The sequence below is a fragment of the Danio rerio genome, chromosome 12 (assembly GCF_052040795.2).
Source record: "Danio rerio strain M-AB ecotype USA chromosome 12, GRCz13ab, whole genome shotgun sequence".
In the NCBI taxonomy this organism is placed as follows: domain Eukaryota; kingdom Metazoa; phylum Chordata; class Actinopteri; order Cypriniformes; family Danionidae; genus Danio; species Danio rerio.
This window is the reverse complement of record NC_141032.1, coordinates 8,083,992-8,102,093: the sequence shown is the minus strand read 5'-3', so window position 1 is coordinate 8,102,093 and position 18,102 is coordinate 8,083,992. Positions and strand designations below refer to the sequence as shown.

General features: G+C 34.5%; 2 protein-coding genes across 10 annotated transcripts in view; one reads left to right on the top strand and one right to left on the bottom strand.

Moving 5' to 3' along the window:
* fam13c (family with sequence similarity 13 member C) overlaps positions 1 to 18,102 on the top strand; it is a 168,475-nt gene that overhangs the window by 73,350 nt on the left and 77,023 nt on the right. The window lies entirely within an intron of this gene.
* phyhiplb (phytanoyl-CoA 2-hydroxylase interacting protein-like b) overlaps positions 1 to 18,102 on the bottom strand; it is a 68,189-nt gene that overhangs the window by 12,343 nt on the left and 37,744 nt on the right. Inside the window, 1 exon segment of one of the 4 annotated variants that reach the window (NM_001430909.2) lies at positions 9,646 to 9,791. The gene's annotated coding sequence lies outside the window, so the exon portion shown is untranslated. 4 annotated transcript variants of the gene reach the window in all.

The window sequence follows — 18,102 nt, the reverse complement described above, 5'->3', positions numbered from 1 at the left end:
CTACACAGTCTAAAGACATGCTCTAGGTGAACTGGGTGAGCTAGTTTAGCCGTAGTGTATGAGTGTGAGTGTAAATGAGTGTGACTGAAAGGGCATCCCCTGCTTGAATCACATGCCAGAATAGTTGGCGGTACATTCTTCTGTGGCAACCCCTGATAAAAATGGGACTAAGCCGAAAGAAAACTCTGCTAAATACTGTAAACACTCAACTTTTGCTTTTGCTATTTTCAATTTCAGTCTAGGGTTGTTTACTTGTGTTTCACTGTCTGTCATGTACAAACTGAACATCTGATCACTGATGCTTAGACCCGAAGATTAGGTCAAGAGCCTCGCTAATCAGTAATGGCTCATGCTTTTGTTTGTGTTTTGATTTGTTTGCTGCTTGACTGGGTTTGCAATTCTTCAGTTGATTTGTGCTTGTAAATTTAGTCGACTTGCCGCCAACAAATTGCAATCATCATTTCTCGTGTCGCGTTTTATAATGTAATCAGCAGCCGACACAATCAAGCCCATACCTCAAAGCATTTCCCTTTCTGCTCTGAGATAAATCAGAAGAAAACACAGTCATCACTGCGACCTGCTGAAGGTCAAAGCAGGCTTAATGAAAAACAAGCATGACAACAGCAAATTCAGCACAAAGCATATTTAGTCCAGACAGAGGGAAAATCACTAACAATCTGTCATGACGAATGTTAGTTTCTGTATATTAAAAAGTACGTATTATATTATCTTAAAGTAATATTAAATCTACCTACACTGTAAAAAGTGCTTATATACGTTACTTTTTAAAAAGTGAGTAAACCTGTTGCCTTATGGTGCGTTTACACCAGCCACTGATGAAGCTGATTTACATGTTAAATCAATGCAAAGACCTGAATAGACATCCTGCTGCACTATTCGCATGAATGAGGTGTCTCGAGTTTTGAGACAACTGGATCGCTTGAGTTGGATAATCTGAACTTTAGCGGACATTCGGACCATTTTAACCAATCAGGAGCTTTCTCTTGTGGGGGCATGATTATGACGTGTCGCCTGCTGTTGGTGTCCCGAGGGGAAATCCTCCTTTCGACACAGAGCAACAGCTCATCGAACTGGGCTCGGCTCAGTCGGAAGTCCCACTGAAAGCTTCCATCATCCAGGTATAGTTTCTGAAGGAGCTGATGAACTCCGAGAGATGGTTGCACCTCTGAAAGGATCTAGTGGACTCAGACACGGCGCCAAACAAATCTATGCTGTTTTTCAGCCTTCCAAAAGCACATAAAGCACAGCTACTCTCAATAAAATCCATGTTAGACATTTAGCAATGAAGCTAGAGTCACCGGGCAGACAGAAGCCTTGCCCATGATGCGAATCTGCAAATCTTTCGTGAAGTAAATTTGACGGGAGAATTAGGCGAATTTGATGCACGAATGAAGTATACTCAAAATGTTCACGCATCTAGTATGAACACAGCATTAAAAGTGACAAGTTGACTTTACTTAAAAAAAGAGGAAACCCATTATAACTTGGTACCGTTAAGTTGATTTAAATTATTTTTTAAATCATACACCATTCTTTTCCCTAAAAATTTGGTTAATGGATTTACTTAATTTAAGTAGTCAACTAATTGATTTAAAAGCAACAGTTTAAGTAAAGCCAATTAATTATTTTTACAGACTATCTGTCTGTCTGTCTGTCTGTCTGTCTGTTTGTCTGTCTGTCTTAACAGCAGTGGCACTGGTATCTCAATATTTCTTTACATTTTACAATAACACAACAGTGGAACTGTTCGTTCGCTAGTTAGTTTGTAAGTTAGTTTGTTCGTTAGTTCATTAGTTAGTTACTTTGTTACTTAATTTGTTAGTTTGTTATTTAGTTCATTAGTTAGTTAGTCTGTTAGTTAGTTCGTTGATAATGTATTTTACAAAAAAACAAAAGTACAAGTATTGTAAGCATCGATTAAAATGAGTCTTGAGAGATTCCCCTCTAAATTTATTGATTTTTAATTGTTTAAACCTGAAACTGACAATTAAACTGTACAACATATATTATCATAATACATTTGTTTAATCGATTGGCACAGAACATTTTTGAATCAGAACATTGAATGAAATATCAAATAAATACTTTGAGTCCCACAATTTAGTGTTGCATGACACATTTAAAACCATTAGAGATATACAAATATACAAAGCAATTATTTCATTGAATTAAAAATAATTTTTTTAATTAGATAAATGATAAATGTGTCCCACACTTTGCATGCAATCTTGCTATACAAAATATTTTCTTCTCAATGTTGATAGTATTCAGCCAAGGTCAACCCTGTCACTCTCAACAACAAAAATATCTATTGTACACTTAAAAAACAAGCAAAATAGATTTAAATTGTGTAAATGAATGGCTAAAAGGATATTTGATGTTTTTTTTTACATGAAAATGGTGTCAAATTCCCTGTTAAGTATGAAGTCGGTAGCAAATCAAGCTAAAAATATTTATTACAAAATAAAATAAGACAGAGGATAAAACCAGGTCAAAATTACTCAAACTTAACAATTGCAGGTTACCACTTTTACAACATTTTTAAAAAATTATTATTATTATTATTATTATTTTTTACATAATTATTTGTTTTCTAGAAACTACAAACTGACTTTTGATCACAAATCGAATAACAGATTTTAGTAACAGACCTTACACTGATGTTAATTACTAAAAACTAAACAGTACATTAAAATAATCATAATAATAGTAATAAAGGGAAGCACTTTGGCTCAGTGGTTAGCAACCACAAACCACTGAGCCAACGTGTCGCCTCTGTTTAGCATAAAACAAGATATTTGGAAGAAAGCTGAAATTTTGTAACCATTAACTTAAATAGGTAAAGTCGATGGTTACCGGTTTCCAACATTTTGCAAAATATCCTCTTTTGTGTTCAACAGATCAAAGAACGTCAAAAAGTTTTGGAATAAGTGAAATATAACTAAATAATCACATAATTTTTAGATTATTTGCTGTGTAGATTAATTTGCCTGTCAGTTTCTGGACTACTCCACATTTGTCGTATTCAAACACCAACCCTCAGCTCTCTTTATCCTGGTACAAATAAACACTGTAAAAAAATGCAGGGTTTCACACAATCTCGTCATCCCACTGCAAATAAATAAGTTTACTTGATGTTTTTACAATTTTAAGTTGGTTGAACAAAAAAAAAGAATTTTCTTTACCAAAATAATTCAAGAAAAAAACTTTGCCTGTCAATTTCTGTACTACTCCACATTTGTTGTATTAAACTATTATGCTATCCTAAAATAACTCAAGAATTGTGTCCTTTCAGCTCATTTTAAATTAGTTTGAACAAGCAGCAATATTGTTTTGAGCAAAAGTTGGCCTGTCCATTGAGTCCAGCTCCACAGGAAGACATGAATGAATGAACTTTAAAGTAAAAGAGTGTCCACACACATACCTGCCCAGTCAGCTAAAACACAGCCAGTTTAAAGCGCAGCAGAAGAGAAACGTCTTCACATGCAGCGTTAAAGATGAATGATTCATAGACAAGCTCCCCATTTGTGCTTTATCTCTTCACTGCACTGTGCGTCTCAGAACAGACGCAGGATAACAAGAGATGGCCTACGTTGGGGAGGAGCGCTCTGACACTGCAGTATTATCTCAGCGGAGACTTACTTCAACAGCGCTTTGTTACTCACAGATATAAAAGGAACAGGCAAAAAAAAAACGTGGAGGGTCTGTGAGACAATATAATGAGGAATGTTCAGTGTTAGGTGCTATTGTGCAGCTCCCAGTGTGTAGGTGAAGATTTAATGCGTAGTTATTAATAATAAACGTCTAATTTGTCCTCTTTATATAATTGCTTTAGTTATTTTAAAACTTTGACTTCAGCAATTTGTCAATTAAAATATGAGTCATTTTGATTGTGTTTTAAAAGGTTATATTCCTATATATGTTGCATTTTCACATATTAGAAGTATTCTTCAACAAACAGCTTGACTTTTTCTACAAACAATAACAATTAACCATCCATTTTTAATTAATTTGCCAGTTTTACCTTTTTCAGAGTTACTTTTATTATTACTGTTACAGGGATACAAACAATTATGACATATGAGAGTAATTTCTGTTTACACTTTATAAATTGCAGTATATTTGCATTATTATGATGGTAACATATTTATTAAGACTAAGCATGACCTGTTATTTTGCGACATTAATAAAAAAGCTTTTGTGCAGATTGTGAATTTATTAAGAGACCATATTAGTCAGCAGCTACAAATAATACCACTGACTGATGTGATATTATGAGATTATGAAAATGCCCAGCATGATTGTTAGATATAAAACGGACAAGGACAGTGTGTGGCAACTCAAAATGCACCTAAAAAGCTTTAAGAGGATCATAATGGCAAACTGCTCACAATTTAGATTCTCAGTGGGGGAAAAGTGAGTAATCCGAGGCTTAATGGACAAAACAGCCTGAATACAACACATCTTACTGAACACACCAAAAACACACAGATGGTCAAAAGTTTGAACACAAATTGGAATGCTTCATTATTATAAAGCTTATCTAGAAATTAAATATATAACACACACACACACACATATATATATATATATATATATATATATATATATATATATATATATATATATATATATATATATTCATGCATTTATTATTCATAAAACTATATGATTAATACTAGGAATGCAGGATTATAAATGTTCATTTAATCATTTATATTGATAATAATAACAATACTTATTATTATTATTATTATTATTACTATTACTACTACTGTTATAATAATAATTATTATTATTTGTAGTAGTAGCAGTATTATTATTATTATTATTATTAGTATTATTAGTATTATTAGTATTATTATTATTAGTATATCTATTGCCATGTTAATAACATTATTTATTATACATTTTATATTTATTATGTATTAATATCTAAAACCAATTTTAAGTAGTATTACATAATATCCTGTACTATACTACTATTATAACAACACTGTTCAATTAACCTTATGAGTCCATTGAACTTATATTGTTAAACTCACTTAAAACATCTTGCGTAAAATAAAATTAAGTTAGAACATGATTAACTTGTTTAAATAGGTTACAAAAAACTAAAAATCATACAGTACGAATGTCAAGACTAATTGATCATATTTTTTACAGTGTAATGATACTGCTAATAATTATTATAATAGTAATATACAATTTTAGAATGCTAGTGTAATATTAAATATAAATTACATTATTTATTATCCATCTGTTTTAATACATATATATTATTATTAATAATAATACTATTATTATTACTAGTAATAGTAGAAGTAATATTCAGTATTAAAAACATCAATATAATGACAACAATTTCTGCTGCTAATAATAATAATAATAATAATAATAATAATAATTATTATTATTATTATTATTATTATATTATTATAATTATAATACATTTTAGAATTATAGCATAGTATTAAATATTGAATTTTATTGTTAATTTTCTTCTGTTTATTCTCCAGGTAATGTACATGAATATGGCACAATAATATAATATAATATAATATGATAAATTAAAAATATTATTATATGAATATTTTTATAAATAATAGTATGTATCATATATTTTATATTAATTATCTATTTATATCTAAAACTAGTTTAAATAGTATTAAATAATACTATACTGTACTATACTACATTTACTACAACTACTACTTCTAACACTACTAATAATTATAATAATAATAATATAACATTTTAAAATGCTAGTGTAATGTTAAATATAAATTATATTTTTATCCATCTGTTTATATATAATATGTTATAAAATAGTATTATTATTATTATTATTAGGAGTAGTAGTAGTATTTAAAGAAGTATTAAGTATTAAAAACATGAATATAATGACCACTGCCAATAATAATAATAATAATAACAATAATAATAATACATTTTAGAATGACAGCATAGTATTAAATAACAATTATATTGTTTATTTTCCATCTACTTATTCTCCAGATAATTTACATTGTTATGGGACAACAAAAATAATATAATATAATATAATATAATATAATATAATATAATATATTATAATATAATATAATATAATATAATATAATATAATATAATAGAATAGAATAGAATAGAATACAATAGAATACAATAGAATACAATACAATGGGGAAAACTACAATATAAGGACTATTACTACTCATAAAAGAATATTATTAATAATAATAATTTGAATATTTTTTACCACAAATATGTTTACAAAACATTCAAGCTTAAACTTTTACACCAAAAAATGTTTTAAGCTTGTAAGAATCAAACTCAGTTAAGTGTGTGTTTGCATGTGACTGGCACTGTATACGTTTCCAGCATATATAACAGCACATAGGCCTGCATTAGTGAACACAACTCAAGCAGCACTAATAATATGTCAACCAGAATCATCATCAAGTACACACACACACACACACACACTGACTGTACACTAGGAATGCAAAATCCTTCTAATTTTGTCTTATCTCCTTGTAAGGACTTTTTAACGGGCTGAGATGAAGAGGTAAATCTTCTACTACTGAAATCATCATCCATGATTAGAGTTAGTTTGGTTACTCAGTTGTAGTGTTACTTACTACTCTGTTAGACATTAAGAAGCTTATCTGAGTACATAAATCCTTAGCAAACATATATTAATGAGAAAAATGCTCTCCTCACAGTAAAAAATGCAGGCTTCTACACAATTCCTTCATTTTGTCCTGACACAAATTGCTTAGTTTACTTAATCATTACTAATTTAAGTGGATTTAACATGAAACAAATACGAGAATGTTAGAATTGTTGTTTCAACTCTTTTTAAATTAGTAGTTTGGACAAGCAGAAAAAGTAGTTGAGTATTGAGTAGTTGAGTAGTTGAGCGCAGTTGAAAAAGGATGGGCTTTCCTATCAGATTTTAAAAGATTGCTTAAATATCAAGACTCGGTCAGTGAGGCTCAATTGAAATATTTTTCAAACTTGATTGCTAAAAATGCAAGTAAGCCAAAAGTCCTTTTTAAAACAATAAATTCAGCTCTTAACCCAATGGTTTGCTCAGTTCCTGTTGTCAATCTGGAGACATGCATACATTTCTCTAAATATTTTGCTCAGAAAATACAAAATATTAAATCACACCTCAGCCAGTATCTTCTTCTCAGCTGCTTAAAATAATTTCTCAGATGAAACTTACCCTTTGTCCTTCAGATGTATTGCCTTGTTGTCTTTTTAGAGAGGTTTTAGATACAACCTTTCCTCTTAGCTGTAAAAAACAGCTCAATTATAAACAGGGGTTTTCCAGATGTTTTTAAACATGCTGTCGTACAGCCCCTATTAAAGAGGCCTCATCTTGATCCCGCTCTGCCTGACCACTACAGGCCCATTTCTAAACTCTCATTTATCTGAAAAGTTTTAGAGAAAATACTTTCACAGTTTTATTTACGTATTTTTAAGATTTTAGACCCGTTTCAATCTGGTTTTAGAGCAAAACACAGTACTGAGTCTGCGCTACTGAAAGTCACACATGACATTTTACACTCCGTGGATTCTGGGTCATCTACGATTTTGATAATGTTAGACTTAAGTGCTGATTTTGATAACGTAAATTACGACATTTTATTAGAACGACTTAAGTGTGTTGTTGGGGTTCAGGGCCTTGCCTGGCAGGGGTTCTCCTCATATCTAAAGGGGAGATCTTTTTCTGTAAATATCGGATCTTTTACTTTACCACCTAAACTCATTCACTGTGGTGTTCCACAAGGATCCATTCTTGGCCCTCTATTTTTTTTCTCTCTATATGCTTCCTTTAAGCTTAATACTATGCAAACATAACATATACTACCACTGCTATGTCGATGAACTAAACTAGGAATAGATTTATCATTAGAACACCTTTTCTTATGCCTAACCGACATTAAGGCCCAATCCCAATTCTACCCTTTATTCCTCATTTTGCGTGTTCCTGTGAAGGGGAAGGGGTGTCCCAATTCTCTTTTGCTTTAAGGCGTAGGGCTAAGGGGAAGGGGTAAATACCCCTTCTGACGAAATTTTTTCCAGCCCACACTGGAAACCAAGGGGTAAGAAAGTTTCCCAGAATACACCAGCCTCAACGGCAGGATCACTGCAAATTTGTATTTTTTTGTCATTATTATGAATTCTTACAACAAGCAAGCACATGTTTTAATATATATTTATAACTGCGTTCGTGTTTTACCATCATGCTTTTTAAAATAAACGCTAAAATAAAAACTGCTAAATTTCGCTATCTATAACCCATAATATTGACATCTGTATAGCAGTCCCACAACAATCTCACACTCTGACACTCGAATAACCTATCAGAAAAGTCTAATGGCTGGGAATAACCTTTTTTACAGTGTCTGCTATAGTATTAATGTTGTTTTTGGTGTGTTTACATAGATGAATAAGGCCACTGTGTTAAATGCACAGTACCGTTACGATCTTATTGCCACATTATATCGTTGTGCTAACATAATATATGCCTTCAGTAATTTCCTGAAGATAAACACCAAAAAATAACACAACTGGAATAACTACAGCAGTTGCAATCATCTGACCTCATATAAAGCATGAGATCGCGATGACATATGATGACGTGTGCAGGTGCTGTAGTGCTATCCCAATTTTTAGGGGTAAATTTTGATGCCCTTCCCCTTCACACTCGGTTTTAAGGTCCAAGGAAAAGGGGTAGGGATACAAAAACAGAATTACAGTAGGATTGGGCCTAAGACCTGGATGACCAATAACTCCCTGCAACTAAATGAAAATAAAACTGAAGTGCTCTTATCAGGTCCTGCTGCTACCAACGATTCAATTAAAGCTCAGCTAGGATTTCTAAACAACAATCTGTCCATTCACACACATTTTTATAATCACATGATCTCTTATAACAAAATCACATGACTTTTTTAATGCACATACTGGAATTTGTTTGGTAAAAGTGTTTCCTGTTTATGTGCAAACTTTATTACCAAATAAACAGTTTATCCTACTCAGTTATGCGCATGTTTTTTATGAGCATTTTAAAAACGTATTCACATCTTAAAGTTTTCAACATCCATTTTTTATGTGCAAATCCAAATTACTCATAAAATGGGTGGATGGAGACATAGCTAATGATTACAGATTTCCAGCTTTCTTCAGAATATCGTCCCTTGTGTTCAACACAAGAAAGAAAGTAAAACAGGTTTGGAACATGTGAAGGATGAGTAAATTATGACAGAACTTACATTTCTGAGTGAACTCTCCCTTTAATAAGGCTCTTGAATAAACTGCCACCATAAGACACCTTCAGTAATTAAATCGCTAACACAAAGAACTCATTAAGGACATTTCTGGAAATTCACTAAGCGAGGATGAAGCATGAAAGAATTTTTTCTTTACTTTATTAACGTAGACTCATTATCTATCAGTCACAAGGTCACAGCATCTGTTTCACTAATGAGCACAGATACTCTCTTCATTTGCATCCAGTTCCAGGTAATCTTTGTCACAAAAACAACTGGTGATGTAAAAGCCTAAGCCTGCAGGAGATTATATGCAGAGGACAAAAAGCGTCAAACCTACCAGCCGGACGAACGCCGTCCTCTCATTGACTCCTTCAGGCAGGGGCTGTAGGTTTTTGGATAACGCAGTGGCTAAAGCTAGTGGACATGGTCTTCTGTCCAGCCCAAGTGTACTGACCTGTCTCCAGCGCAGTCTCCTACGCTATTGGCTTAGAGCAGCTTTAGTGTTTGTTTTACAAGCCTAGCACACTCCCGTGGGAGGAGCCGGATTATGTCATCAGTGACTGACTGGGGGTCAGTGCTGGACTGAAATTTCAGAGTCGAGCGAGAGAGAGAGAGAGAGAGAGTTGTATCTGTTGTATCTGTTTGCTAGTCTGGTCGACAGCTTTCATTAAGGGCAAAACATCCTGTGAAGTTCTGCATCCCACCCTCCCCCACTTGTCTCTGGTGTCCGCACTGTCTGTCATATTTCCAAAGGGTGACATCATTCATATAACGGATGTATTAAGGATTATTTCGAGTTGCGGCAGCGGGAAGGAGGAATCCGTCTGTTCTGTAAAAATGTGACAGGCACATTCTCGCAGTAGGTGACTGATGCTCCATGAATATTTTAAACCTTCTGACACCTCCAATTATAACTGGAGAAGAAAGTTTGTCAAGTAGAGTTGTTTTTTGCTTTTTTTTTTTGGACAAAAAGAAAGGGTTGTTGGAAGTTTACACTAGTTTGAATGCTATTTAGGCTTGCCTTGTAGATGGATGGATGGATGGAGAGACATAGATAGACAGACAAACAGACAGATGGATAGATGGATGGATGGAGAGGCAGATAAATAGATAGATAGACAGGCGGATGGATGGATGGATAGATGGATGGAGAGGCAGATAGATGATGAATGGATGGATGGATTAATGGACCAGTGAATGGATGAGCGCATGAATTGATGGACAGACAGGCAACGAATAGATAAATAAATGGCTGGATGAATTGACAGACAGATGATGGATGTATGGATGATGTATTGATGGATGAACAGACAGATGGATGGACGAAACAGATGATTGTAGGAATGGATGAATGGATTGGATGGATTAATAGATAGATTGATAGACAGAAAATAGATGGATGAACGAACAAACAGACACAATGGATGGATGGACAAACAGATGGATGAATGGACGGATGGATGAATGAACAAACAGACACAATGGATGGATGGACAGACGGAAGGATGAATGGATGGATGGAAAATAGTCAAATAGACAACCGATGGATGGATAGATGGACATGTAAATGGATGAACAGATAGATTGATAAATGGATTGACAGACAAACAATGGATGGATGAATGAACAGACAAATGGACGGACAAAACAGATGATGGATGGATGGATAGACAATAAATTAATGGATAGGTAAATGGATGGATGAATAAAAACAAACAGACAGTTAATGGGTGAATGGACATGTGAATGGATGAACAGATGGATTGTGAGATGGATGAATGAATTGACAGACAGACAATGTATGGACGATGTATGGATGGATGAACGGACAGATGAATGGACAAAACAGATGATTGTAGGAATGGATGGATGGATTGGATGAATAAATGGACAGATTGATGGACAGAAAATGGATGGATGGATGGATGGATGGATGGATGGATGGATGGATGGATGGATGGATGGATGGATGGATGGACGGACAGACAGATGGATGAATGGATAGATGGACGGATTAACAAATGGATAGATGGACAAATAGACAAACAGACAACCGATGAATAGATAGATAGACATGTGAATGGATGAACAGATGGATTGATGGATGGATGGATAGATGGATGGATGGGAAGACAAAACAGATGATAGATGGATGGATGGATTGATGGACAGACTGTAAATGGATGCATGGATGGATGAATGGATGAACAGAGACAGACAATGGATTGATAAAGACGCATACATGACAGACAGGCGATGGATAGATACTGTATGGATGGATGGATAGTATGCCAACTAGATAGATAGATGGATGGATGGATAGATAGATAGATAGATAGATAGATAGATAGATAGATAGATAGATAGATAGATAGATAGATAGATAGATAGATAGATAGATAGATAGATAGATAGATAGATAGATAGATAGATAGATAGATAGAAACAAACTCTGTCCCTCAGAAAATAAGGCTACACAATGACAACATCCGCTGGCATCCTCACATGACGAGACAACAATAGACTGAGTGAACGCCTGAGAGCGCAGACAATGGGCATCTTCATCTTCAGCATTCTCTGCTGGGCCACTCCATGAGCCCCACAACACCCTCATTGAGCCGAAAAAGACCCTCCACCGCTCTGAGCACCAGGACAGAGAGCGAGTGCTTTGTTGCATTCATCCTAATGAATAATAAACGGGAAACATGATGCAGGAATAGAGCCTTTCATCAAACACTTGTGGCTCAAATCCGAAGCCAAAGTTAAACTGCATCAATGGCATCCTCTCATAAATAGCGCACATATGGATAGTAAAGTATGATGAGTTTGGGATTTAGAGGTATAAAATGTCCAAAATAAAGATTGATTGACTTAAAGACTAATGATTATTAGATGACCACAAGATAACACAAAACCCAGTCTCACGGCAGTTTATTATATAGTCACGAAATTTAATGTATCAATTCATGTTCACAATATTCATCTACATGAACATTAAAGGTGCCGTATGCACGTATTTGACTCTTCTAAAGCATAAAAATACCACATGTTTGCAGATATTTAAGAAACATGCCAAGTGAACATTCCTGTTTATCTAAAACTCAGTGCTAAAATCAGATATTCTGCTTTGAGAATGTAAGTTGCGTGCTGGAACGGCTGTCTTTGTTTTAGTCATTTAACGTGCCCAATGCCAGTTTCAGCCAATTATATTTCAACACAAGATCCATTCAATCAGGGTGCCTCTCAAAGCCTGAAAGTGACCGAAATGCGACCTCCTGTGGACAGTAGCAGACTCTGAAATGAAACCCAGAGTCTGAGTTCCAAATGAGGTGGTTATTAGTTAGCAAATAACATAGATATTATGAATGTAAACATTGGGTGAGCAGTTTATGTTGTAACCGCTTGTCCTAAAAGCATGCTACATGATGAGATTTGCAGTGATAAGCATTTTGGATGTTTGCACCAGACAAAGCACGACATGAATTTAAATACAGCTATTCAGAAGCACAGAATAGTGCACTCACTGCACTCCAACAGGTTTATAATCTAATAATATATATTTAACTTTATTATACATATTGTTATTATTAATACATATTATTTAACATTATTAAATGTACATGCTGAATCACTGATATGTGTTGGTTTGCACTGAGACCCAGTTCATAAGTTCAATTTCAAACAGTTTGAAATCTGTTTGAACATCTGAGATGAACTATCTGCTGCTGCTTTCAGTAGTATGGCAATAAATTGTTAGCATATAACACTGAATAAAGCACATGAGGTGTACTTGCACTCTCAGAACTAGAAGCTTCTAATATATAAATTTCAGGTGTAGATTAGAACAAAAACTCTCTTTAATATGGAGAACATTCCTTCTATTCTGTGCTGTTGCTTTTATTAAGAATGCTACTTAAATCAGACTTTGTTGGTTAATTAATCTGGCAACCTGCTCTTGCGTGTGTTTTGAATCAGGAGTGCAATACCTAGTTCAACCACTGGATGTCATACCTACATACTGCACCTTTAACGAAAGTATTTTAATAAGCATTTTTGGTGTACCTCAACATGACTTTTAAACAATTTTAGCCAGATTCCAATAACCAGTAGTCTATTTTTTGTATCTTCCAACTCATCATAAACACACGTATTGCAAAGCACACACAATATTCCCCAACATTAACTACATTAACTAATGCATTTCAATGGGAATTTTTTCATGTTCCTCAACATGACTTCAAACGATTGTAGGCATATTAAAATAGCCAGTAGCCTAATTTTCGTATTTCCTGACTCGTCATAAACACACATAAATGTAGCACCTAACCCTGCACCTACCCTTAACCTATCCACTTCTCAACACCATAAAATGAGCAGCAGTTAAATAAAGGTAGATGTATTTCACATGTATTTATTACCAAAAACTGACCAGAAAAAAACAAGTCGTGTTGCATTCCAAGTCCTCCAAAGCCCAACAATGCCTTTATGCGAAGAACCAAGTGGTTTGTGAGGTTTTAACCACTTCAAATCTGGTTGAAAACCGATATTCAGCTCAAAAAGACACTCCTGCACATTGACATTTACACTATTGCTCACAAAACACACAGTAAGCCAATAGCATTTGACAATCAAAACTGACGTAACATACATTTTCCGTTTCCGTACCAATATCATAATATCACATCTACTCCTCTCAAAAATAAGTCGTTCTGTCATGGTAGACTCAAATATTTATTTATTTATTTTTTTATAAATTACAACTGTACTAGTACATGTTAGCTCTGTCCTGTGTTTTTTATTGACAAATGGTTAGGATTAGGGCTAGAAGCTTGGTTACTGACTCGTAGTGTTGTGTAAATAAAATCTTGTTGACTTTCAGGGGTGAGAATGTGTTCATACAAAACATATAGAGAATGGAAATAAACATCACAGCGAGTTGGGTTTCAACATGTTTTTGGATATGCTCATGAGTGCACAATGTAAACCACAGCAAAACAGAAAAAGCAGACTGTTTTATAGTAATATCTTTTGAAAAACATCTTACACACACTCGGAATAAAATGAACTAATTTGTAGATACCTTAATGCTCTTTGTGTGTCTGAAAAATGTGCATTCAATGATATGTATAATCTTCAGCAATAAATAGGAACTAGAGAAAACCGTTCCACATATGATCTTCTTGTGGTGTGGGGGCTTACAGTTTATTGCTGATGAATGTATATATGATATAGTAAATCAATAGAGATCAATGGATTCCAGGTTTCTGTGTACTAAGTTCCCAGAATGCTCATTCCCATTCTCTATTCACCCTACTCTTGATGCATGAGCTTGCGTATTCCAATGGAATCTTTTTAGCTCGACACTTCCTTTCTTATTGACTTTCATTTGATTTATTGATGTTAGAAACAGCTTGTTCTGCTGCTTGATGTTGGAAACTGGCATTTTCTTATATTATTCAACTTTTTTATGTATAGTCATGGGCACACTTGTTTGTAGGGCAAGTATTTGACCGTTTTTTTACTGTTTATTATTCCTAGTTATTTCTCCTGTAGGCAGCTGAATCGGAAGTTCTAAAACAATCACAAAACGAGCGCACTTCAGCTTTGCAGAATAATGTCAATAGGCCCTTTTAACATGTACGTGTTTCTCAGCAGCGGAAATCAAAAAAGTTGAGTAAACTTAGAGCACAGTGAATGGGAGAGTACCACAAATAATTGTTTTGTATTCCTATTTGCTGAAATAAAAAAAATAAAAAACTCCATGATGTCATCACAACTTAATACTTAGACAGATAACGGCAGCCAGAAGAGAGAAAAACATCAAATAACCATCCCGCCCATAGCTGCATTAGAAACACCTTGCATAAATGGCCATTTTTTTATTTTTCATAATTTGATGCAATAATACAAAGTATAGTTTTACACTGTAAAAATATGCTGGCTTCTACACAGTTCATTAATGGATATCACTTTATTTTGATGGTCCCTTTAACGCATATTGTTGAATTTAAGCTACATTGCATCTACATGCCAACTAATTCTCAATAGATTATAAGTAGACTGTTAGGGTTGGGGTTAGTGTTAGTTGACATGTACTTGCAACGTAAGTTAGTCAATTAAATGTCTGTTGAAGGAGCAGTATTAACAGTTATTAAGCAGACAGTCTAATACTCAAGTGAGAAGTAATTGGCAATGTAGCTGCAATGCAATGTTTAGTCAACAAAATGTGCAATAAGGACCATCAAAATAAAGTCTCACCCATTCTTGTTGTCCCAACACTAATCGATAAAGTTAACAAATTTAGCTAGATTGAATATAAAACATTTCAGTTGTCCCACCAAAAATATCAATAATTGTGTTATTTCAACTCATTTTAATTAAGTAGTTTGAACAAGCAAGAAAAAAGTAGCTTAATAAATGTACATATATAATTTAAAAATCAAGCTATTGAAAACTTTCAAGGAATTAAGATGCTGATGACCCTTAAACATCTCATCACCGTCTTGTAAAAAGGGTTAATTGCAGATTGAACACAAAAAACAAAATGCACTGTGAAAAATGCAGGGTTTCATACAATTCATTCATGTTGTCTCAACACTGCTCGATTAATTTAACTTAACAAATTTAAAGCAGGGGCACCGCTAGGGGGAAGGGGGTGGAGTTAAGACGATTCTAAGGGCCCACACTTAGGGGCCCCAGGAGTTACTTTTAAGGCTGATTTATATTTCTGCATCCAGTGTGCCTACATGGTCCAGCGCAGCCTTCGCTTGGTCACATACCCTTTGTCGTGGCAGTTGTGCACCTTTCAAAAAATTTAACTACACCTCGCAGCAACGTGTAGCGCAAGCTCTGTGATTGGTCAGCATGGAAACGCTGATGAGTGTGGGCAGGGGTGAGAGCCGCATAAATCCACTGGAGCAAGTGCTTTCAAGTGTCGTATCCTGTGAAGGAGCTATAGATTGTTTTGTGTTTACCTTATGATTAAATTCTGAATGAGCGAGTTTTAGCTATTTGTACATTTAAGGTAGCGTTCAGAAAAACAAAACACCAGCGAAAAAATACAGTTCGCCTGCTATATAACACCCCTTCCCCCCAGCTCTTCACTTTCGTTCCTGATACCTCCTGCTCTTCATTTCTATCAGCAGGTTAAAAGTCATGATGGGGAACACACACAAAAAAGGAAAATAAGTGTATGCGAACATGATTAAATTTCATGACTGTAAACAAACTAATTAATTTCCACTTAATTTATTACAGTTTTCAGAAATAAATATGTTGGAAAATCTTTATTCTTTTAGGTGTAAGAAGTTGAACGAATTTATTTAGGTTGGTCCAATTAGGCTTTTTTTCAGTGTATTGACCATTTTGAGGGATGTAAACTAAAACATTGGTCCCAACATATTTTCTGTTTTACATTTTTAATTCCTGTGGGTTCCGAGGATCCAAGGGGCCATATATTTATAAATAATGGTATGATAGCTGTTTAACATGAAGTTATAATTGAATTGCCTCTTATTAAATAGTTTGATAACAAGCAGGAAATGTTCATGGGCCAATGACATGACCACAGTGTAATGGTCTATAATGAACTGCTTTGAGAGAACATAACACACTATCTGAGCTTGGCTATTGATAAGTTTTGTGTCATGAATACCAAACAGCAGCTCTGGGAATTCACCATAATATCCTGTAGTTTATGAAGAGGGTGATGTTTTCCAGCTCCGGCCACCAGCTCGCTTTAATAAATCACACACTGCGCTCTTCCCAACAACCCAGTGGCTGTCCGTGTTTATATAACCTCGTCTTTTGAATTCCCACTTAAGATGCAAGGGCGATGGAGTTTAATATCTCCAGGGTGCGGGTAATACTGGACCACTCTTGTTTCTGAGGCAGATCATTAAAGTTTCATAAGTTCTTGGTCTCGAGACTATAAATAGAGAGCAGCATTTCATTCTTTAATGTGTTGAGTCGGAGGGGAGCGAAAGGCTCAGAGATCTCTTACAGTGCAAATTCAATGACACATTGTTCATTTCAGTCAAGGAAGCGTTGACATGAGCGCTGACACGGAAACTGAGATGGAGAAATCAAAGTGCTAATTGTGCAGTGGATGACGCAGCAGAGTCAAGGAAAAATCGGCTGCTAAAACGCAAACCTTGGCACTCTGAACAAGAACCCTGGAGAAATGTGTAGTTGCTTATAGGTTTCTTGTTCACAGCTCAAGGATCTTGTCGAGTATTAAATTCCAATGGAAAAAAATACCAATAAAACTCAGAATCCCTGTTTAGAATTATAGTTATTTCTTTAAGTTTATTATTTAATATTTTTATTTTAATAATATTTATAAAGGTGCTGTTGACTTGTAATTTTCACTGGATGTTGGTAGCAACCAAGGAAATCCATACATGCTAAGAAAACTAATTATCATTTGAGCTTAAAAATGAAATTATGCATAATAAAATGAAATGATGAAAAAAAGTATTGAACACATAAAGAAAGGGAGGTGTAGAAAGGCAGTGAAAGCTCAGACAGCAGCTGAAATCTCTCAGTAGTTCTTCAGCAACCCTGTGCTCTTCGTCATTGTAAATGAATATTAGCTGCTTCAGTCCAACATCTACATTAGAAGGAGGATTAAAAGCCACCAGGGTGGACATTTCAGCAAGACGATCCAAAACACAGCCAAGAAAACTCTCAAATGCTTTCAGAGAAAGAAAATCAAGCTGTAGAATGGCCCAGCCAATCACCTGAAGCGAATCCAATAGAATAGATTTGATTTAATATATATTAATAAATCACA